This window comes from Chiloscyllium plagiosum, unplaced genomic scaffold (genome assembly GCF_037043375.1).
Source record: "Chiloscyllium plagiosum isolate Xiang-an unplaced genomic scaffold, Cpla_swu_hap1 HiC_scaffold_27, whole genome shotgun sequence".
NCBI classification, from domain to species: domain Eukaryota; kingdom Metazoa; phylum Chordata; class Chondrichthyes; order Orectolobiformes; family Hemiscylliidae; genus Chiloscyllium; species Chiloscyllium plagiosum.
In genome coordinates, this window is record NW_028270165.1 from 23141292 (window position 1) to 23147573 (window position 6282).

General features: G+C 48.8%; 1 long non-coding RNA gene across 1 annotated transcript; it reads right to left on the reverse strand.

Annotated features, from left to right (window-relative positions):
- Positions 1-228: 228 nt before the first annotated feature.
- On the reverse strand, positions 229-5847 carry LOC148143446 (uncharacterized). The gene is made up of 3 exons (XR_015751210.1): positions 5771-5847; positions 5172-5339; positions 229-728 (listed from the first exon to the last, which is right to left on the reverse strand). It is a non-coding gene; the product is annotated as an uncharacterized LOC148143446 (long non-coding RNA).
- Between the last annotated feature and the right edge of the window lie 435 nt (positions 5848-6282).

A 6282-nucleotide genomic window follows, 5' to 3' on the forward strand; every position in this document is an offset into this window, starting at 1 on the left:
CCCTTCCCGCACCCAGGGCAACTGAAGGGCCTCTCCCCCGTGTGGACCCGCTGGTGCCTCAGCAGGGTGGAGGAATCGCTGAAGGCCTTCCTGCACACTCGGGGCAGCTGAAGGGCGTCTCCCCAGTGTGGATCCGCTGGTGGGTTAGCAGGGTGGAGGAAGTGCTGAAGCCCTTCCCGCAGATGGGACAGGGGAACGGGCTCTCCCTGGTGTGGCTGCGCCGATGAGTCTCCAGGACAGATGGGACACAGAAGCTTTTCCTGCAGTCGTCACACTTCCATCGTTTCTCCACAGGGCTGGATTCCTCGGGTTTCTCCATGGCCGAAGCTTCAGTTACACACAAATGCGTGTAGAGCCCCTCCCCACCGGGAATTCCTCTTCCCAGGCCGTATAACTGTTTCAGGCTCAACACTCAGTGCGCTGCAACAGTCGGGTCTCTCATTCAGTCCCACTGATGCTGAAAAACGTACTCAAACAGGAAACAAAACGCTTTGCTCCTTCTCACAGAATCATAGTTGAAAATCAGTGCGGTCCTGATGGATTGAGTGACTGTCAGACATTGACGTCAAAGTGAGGACTGCAGACGCTGGAGAGTCAGTGTCGAAAAGTGTGCCGCTGGAAAAGCACAACAGGTCAGGCAGCATCTGAGGAGCAGGAGAGTCAATGTTTCGGGCATCAGCCCTTCATCTGTTGATTTTGAAGCTTCAGTCTTCAGATCTTCAAATACACTGTTAAAAACAGATTACAAAAGTCATCACTATCAGTGCAGGGTAGAAAGCAATTCTATTTTGTGGAATATTCTTTTCTTTTGTTGTTCCACAAAATTGAAAGCACTCCCACACCCTCTTCCCCCTCTGTTCTCACTCTGCTCTATCTAATTCTCCTGAAGGTGCTGATTCAGGATCTTAAAGGGGCAGAAAAGCAAAAACGTCAAGACTGACATCTCTCTGAATTTTGGATACCTCCACCTGAAAGTTAATATCTTTCACAACACTGGGATCCTGCTGAGAGTGAGCAGGTCTGATTGAGGGAAGCAAAAAAAAAGTGTCAATTCAGGGTGAACCTGCAACGCAGCTTCTTGAGGAAGGACCAGACACAAAATGGTTAACGACCCTGGGAAGGTGGGAGTAAAATGAGACATCAAGGCATTAACACCGACACACTTCAGTCAAACTCTTATACTCCTAGTCAGGGCAAAACATGCTCTGAAAGTCCAGCCTTCACAACCACACTTCTGCTTCCACTGAAGACAATTAGAGTCACACAGCACGGAAACTGACCCTTTGGCCCAACCTGCCCAGATATCCTAAATTAATCTAGTTACGTTTGCCATCACTTGGCACCTATATGGGCCGGGTGCTGGCAGCTGGGACTAAATTGGGTTGGCTATCATGTCAGCAAGGATGGGTTGGACCGAAGGGTCTGTTTCTGTGCTGTACATCTCTATGACTCCAGTCGCATTTGCCATCACTTGGCCCTGACCCAACTGAACCCTTCATATTCATATGCCCATCCAGGGGCCTTTTAACTTGTCATCGTATCAGCACCCACCACTTCCTCTGGCAGCTCACGCCATCGCTCAAGCGACTCCATGTTGAAAGCGTCTGATCTGGTGCACCAAATGACACCAGGATAATCTCAGATCATTCCAGATCGCATCGATACTCAGTCAGTGGCTTTCCTGATCAGGATGTTGTACGTGATCAAACAGGTCCATGGGTAGACGATCCCCCACCTCTTAGTTCAAGTATCTCTACGAGACCTCCCTTGCTGGAGGTCCCTTGGAGACACTTCAACTGGACTTCATTGAGTTGGAGAAATGAGTTGAGTTGCTATAAATGTGTTTTGCTTATTGTTGATGTCTTTTGTAAGTGGATTGAAACCTTCCCTCCTCTTCATGCTACTGCTGAGACTGTGGTGAAGATTTTGTTGAAGGAAATAATTCCCTGCTTCAGTATACCTGCGTGCATTAGCTCGGTCAATGGACCACCTTTGTAGGTAATATTAACGGAGAACTCTGTTCCCAGCTTTGTATTTGTCAGCAACTGCATGGAGCTTATCCTCAGGCTGCCGGCCTTGTTGAATGTTTTAACCAGACTCAAGACTAAACTTGCCAAATTAATGGCCGAGTCTGGCCTCTCCTGGTTATGCTAATCCCTGTGGCCTTATTCCAGATGCGATCCATATCTGCGGGCAAGACATGACTGTCTCCAGCTGACAGTCTCTCTGGTCACCGCCTCCGTACCCTTGGAACGATTTGGCACCCTTCTCAGTCCACGTCCACCACATGACCGAAGCAATGATTGGTTATGTTTTTGCTCTAACTAATGTTATGCGTGCCTTTCACTCCCAGGAGCGTGCGGCCTACAGCGATGTTCCCTCCCTTTCAGCCTTGTCACGGGTAGAACCTGGTTCGTTGGTGCTCGTCAAGAACTGGACTGGCAAAGGTCTCCAACCTCGTTGATGGCCCCTTCCATGTTTTACTTCCCACCCCTACGGCGGTCACAGTCGCTGGGTGCTCAGCTTGGGTCCAACTGCACCGTTGTAAATTGATTGACCGCACCAATCAAAAGGGGGGAAGAGGAGGAGAGAATCCTGGATCTCAACAAAAGGAGTGGACCCTGTCCAGTTGGGTTTTGAATTTTGCTGTTGTTCTAATGTTAATCTTATTACAGATACTTGAACTAAGAGGAGGGACATTTGGGGATCGCCTATCTCCTCACCTTTCTGATCACGTACAACATCCTGATGGGGAAAGCCACTAACTATGGATGCGACCAGGAATGATCAGAGATTATCCACAACCCATGCTGAGGAGATGTCGTCCAGTGCACCGGACCAGACGCCTTTGACGTGTGGAACGTGATGAAGATTGATTATTGCAATGGACTCTTACATCAGAAAGACCAGATGGTCCATCTGGACAGTAGAAATCAGTGAGAGTTATCATGTCGTTACCATGTTTTTTTAATTTTACCTGCAGACGCAAGCCTCATGAAGATAAAAATGATCAACCCTGTTATTATGGTAAATATGCCCAGGAACATTATCCCTTTTTGTAGGACGGGCCGACTCGAGAAAAGGGAAGCCTGATAGGGGAAACTCCTCAATCCACAAACAACTTATTTATACAGGCCCACAGAACGCTCTTCACCCCAGAGGCAGTAGTATGTTACTCCTCTCTATCGGGAGATGACTTACTTGCCCCGTCTGGGCAAGTAAAACCCAACTGGACAGGGTCCACTCCTTTTGTTGAGATCCAGGATTCTCTCCTCCTCTTCCCCCCTTTTGATTGGTGCGGTCAATCAATTTACAACGGTGCAGTTGGACCCAAGCTGAGCACCCAGCGACTGTGACCGCCGTAGGGGTGGGAAGTAAAACATGGAAGGGGCCATCAACGAGGTTGGAGACCTTTGCCAGTCCAGTTCTTGACAAACAGCTGGTCTAACACTGGCTGGGGTACAGCAGGCCTTATGCGGCACATGGACCTGGAACGGAACCCTTCCCTTGTGCATTTATAGGCCTTTTCTCTTTTCAGAATCTGATACTGTCACCAAGACCATGTACAATAGAGCTAAGGGAGAGCCCAATGTGAACAGCATTCTGAAGACCATTGTCTCCCATACAGTGCGAGTGCTCGAATCCCTTGGCCCATTTTTACAACGCTCAAACGACTCCTCTGTGCCACCGTGGGCGGCACGGTGGTTAGCACTGCTGCCTCACAGCGCCAGAGACCCGCGTTCAATTTCCGCCTCAGGCGACTGACTGTGTGGAGTTTGCACATTCTCCCCGTGTCTGCGTGGGTTTCCTCCGGGTGCTCCGGTTTCCTCCCACGGTCCAAAGAAGTGCAGGTCAGGTGAAGTGGCCATGGTAAATTGCCCATAGTGTTCGGTAAGGGGTAGATGTGTAGGGGTATGGGTGGGTTGCGCTTCGGCAGGGTGGTGTGGACTGATAGGGGAAACTCCTCAATCCACAAACAACGTATTTATACAGGCCCACAGAACGCTATTCACCCCAGAGGCAGTAGTATGTTACTCCTCTCTATCGGGAGATGACTTACTTGCCTGTCCCCAGTCTCCAATTCCAATCTATTCATCACTGTTTCCACACTGTAAGTAATCTAATCTAATCTAATCTAAAACGTCGACCCTTTACTCCTGTAGATCTGACCAGACCCCCTGCTGTAACATTTCAGTAACCTACTTCGACAAACTCTCCCTAATATACACCAAACCAGACTATTATTTCTTAAGGAGAAAGTGAGGTCTGCAGATGCTGGAGATCAGAGCTGGAAATGTGTTGCTGGAAAAGCGCAGCAGGTCAGGCAGCATCCAGGGAACAGGAGAATCAACGTTTCGGGCATTCCTGAAGAAGGGCTTATGCCCGAAACGTCGATTCTCCTGTTCCCTGGATGCTGCCTGACCTGCTGCGCTTTTCCAGCAACACATTTCCAGCTATTATTTCTTAAGGTAAAGCTACCAATTTCCTTGTCCTGGATGGCAAAGATGTTCCTCATAAGGTCACCATCGGAGCCCTTGTTCCCACAACAGTACCTTGTCCTGGCCAGTGGACAAGTCGATAGAACCTCCATCTGAGGAGGATGCAGCGGTCGGTCTCAGCCAACCTTGCTCCAACTGGAAGGATCCCAAGGGACTGGGTGACAATACAGGACACCCAATAGGCTGGGGAATCCAGAGTACCCTGAGGTTGGAAGGATCGGCAGGAGTGACAAGTTAAAAGAACCGCAATTCCCTCTTTTGCGGCCTGACCATTCGCGGAAATCAGACTAAAGAGGCTCTGGAACAGAGTAAACTGGGATTATCAGACCTGTGTCTTTACTCTGTGCAGAATCGGTATGCCTTAGACTATATACTCGCCCGGGAGGGTGAGGTCTGCACCATTGTCCAAGATAAATGCACTATGGGCATTCCCGATCTCACTGGCAATATTCCTCAGATACAAGAAGAGATCCAGGCATTCCTTGACAGAATGACTGAAGGGACCAGTTGGGGAAACTGCAGATTGGGCTCATGGTACAATTGGCTTATCAATTTAGCTATGTTTGTTTGTCGGTATTGGTATTGTTGGGTATTTAATTGCTAGGCTTATGAGGTCCCTTAGTGATATAGATTTGCCCCAGAAGATGCTCCTTTTGCGATCCGATGGCTCACCCACACGTGTCGATGACAATGATAAATATGGCCAGATGAGCTGCGAAGATGGTGGTGTTGCTCTACAGGATGTTGATGGCTGGACCACCTTGAAGGGCATTCGTTTGGATTAGCCTTCTCTTTCAGTGATCGCAGTGCAATCAAAGGGAGGAATGAGGGTGTGGGCATCTGGGTGAGAAAGTATATAGTCTTAAAACTTGTCTTTAAACATTCAGACTAAAATGTAATGCTGAATTGTTGAATACATTTACTGCACTAGAAAATAAACAGGCAGGAAGGCTCAGAAAGAGGAGAGAACTTAAAGATAGGGACACCTGGGCTCACCAAGTGATAACAGGATGCTGTGAGGCAATTAAGAACGTTTGTCTCAGCATCGGTGAATCTGTGTGAACAGGACACGAAGTGATAACATTCACAGCCGTTCCCTTGTGAGACCATTTTAGTGCTGAGGCTGTTGAATCCCGTAGAAAATTAACTCTTAGTGCTGATCTGCTATAGATTGAAATGAATTGCATTTTGGGACTTTATGATGATATTGAGTAGCCATTACTGGTTATTAAATACAAACTCTGTAAAAAGAAATATTGATAAAGCTTTACCTTACTTGCGGCAGCCGAAGCTCCAGCGGAGGAAACAGGCCGCGGGCACACTTCCGTCTTCGGGATGGCCACGCCCCCTGGCCCTGGTCCCGCCCCCTCCTCCGCCAAGGCGACGCGTAAGCCCCGCCCCTTCAGAACGCAGATCGTAAACCCCGCCCACCCAGGTGTATTTGGAAGCACTGGCTTCTGCAGCGCTGCTTTTTCTGCCCGTAGCTGTGCTGCAGGATCATAAGACACAGAATTAATACCAAAACATCACAGTGTCATGCAACCAATGCAATATTTGGAACAAACCTGGACCGCTGCTTTGCTTTTAGAATGGGTTGCAGGTTTCAGTTCCTCAATACATAAATTCCAGAACTTTAGATCAGATTCCCTACAGTGTGGAAACAGGCCCTTCGGGCCAACAAATCCACACCGACCCGCCGAAGAGCAAAACACCCAGCCCCATTCCCCGTCACCAAACACTACGGAGCAATTTAGCTTGGCCAATTCACCTTAACCTGCACGTC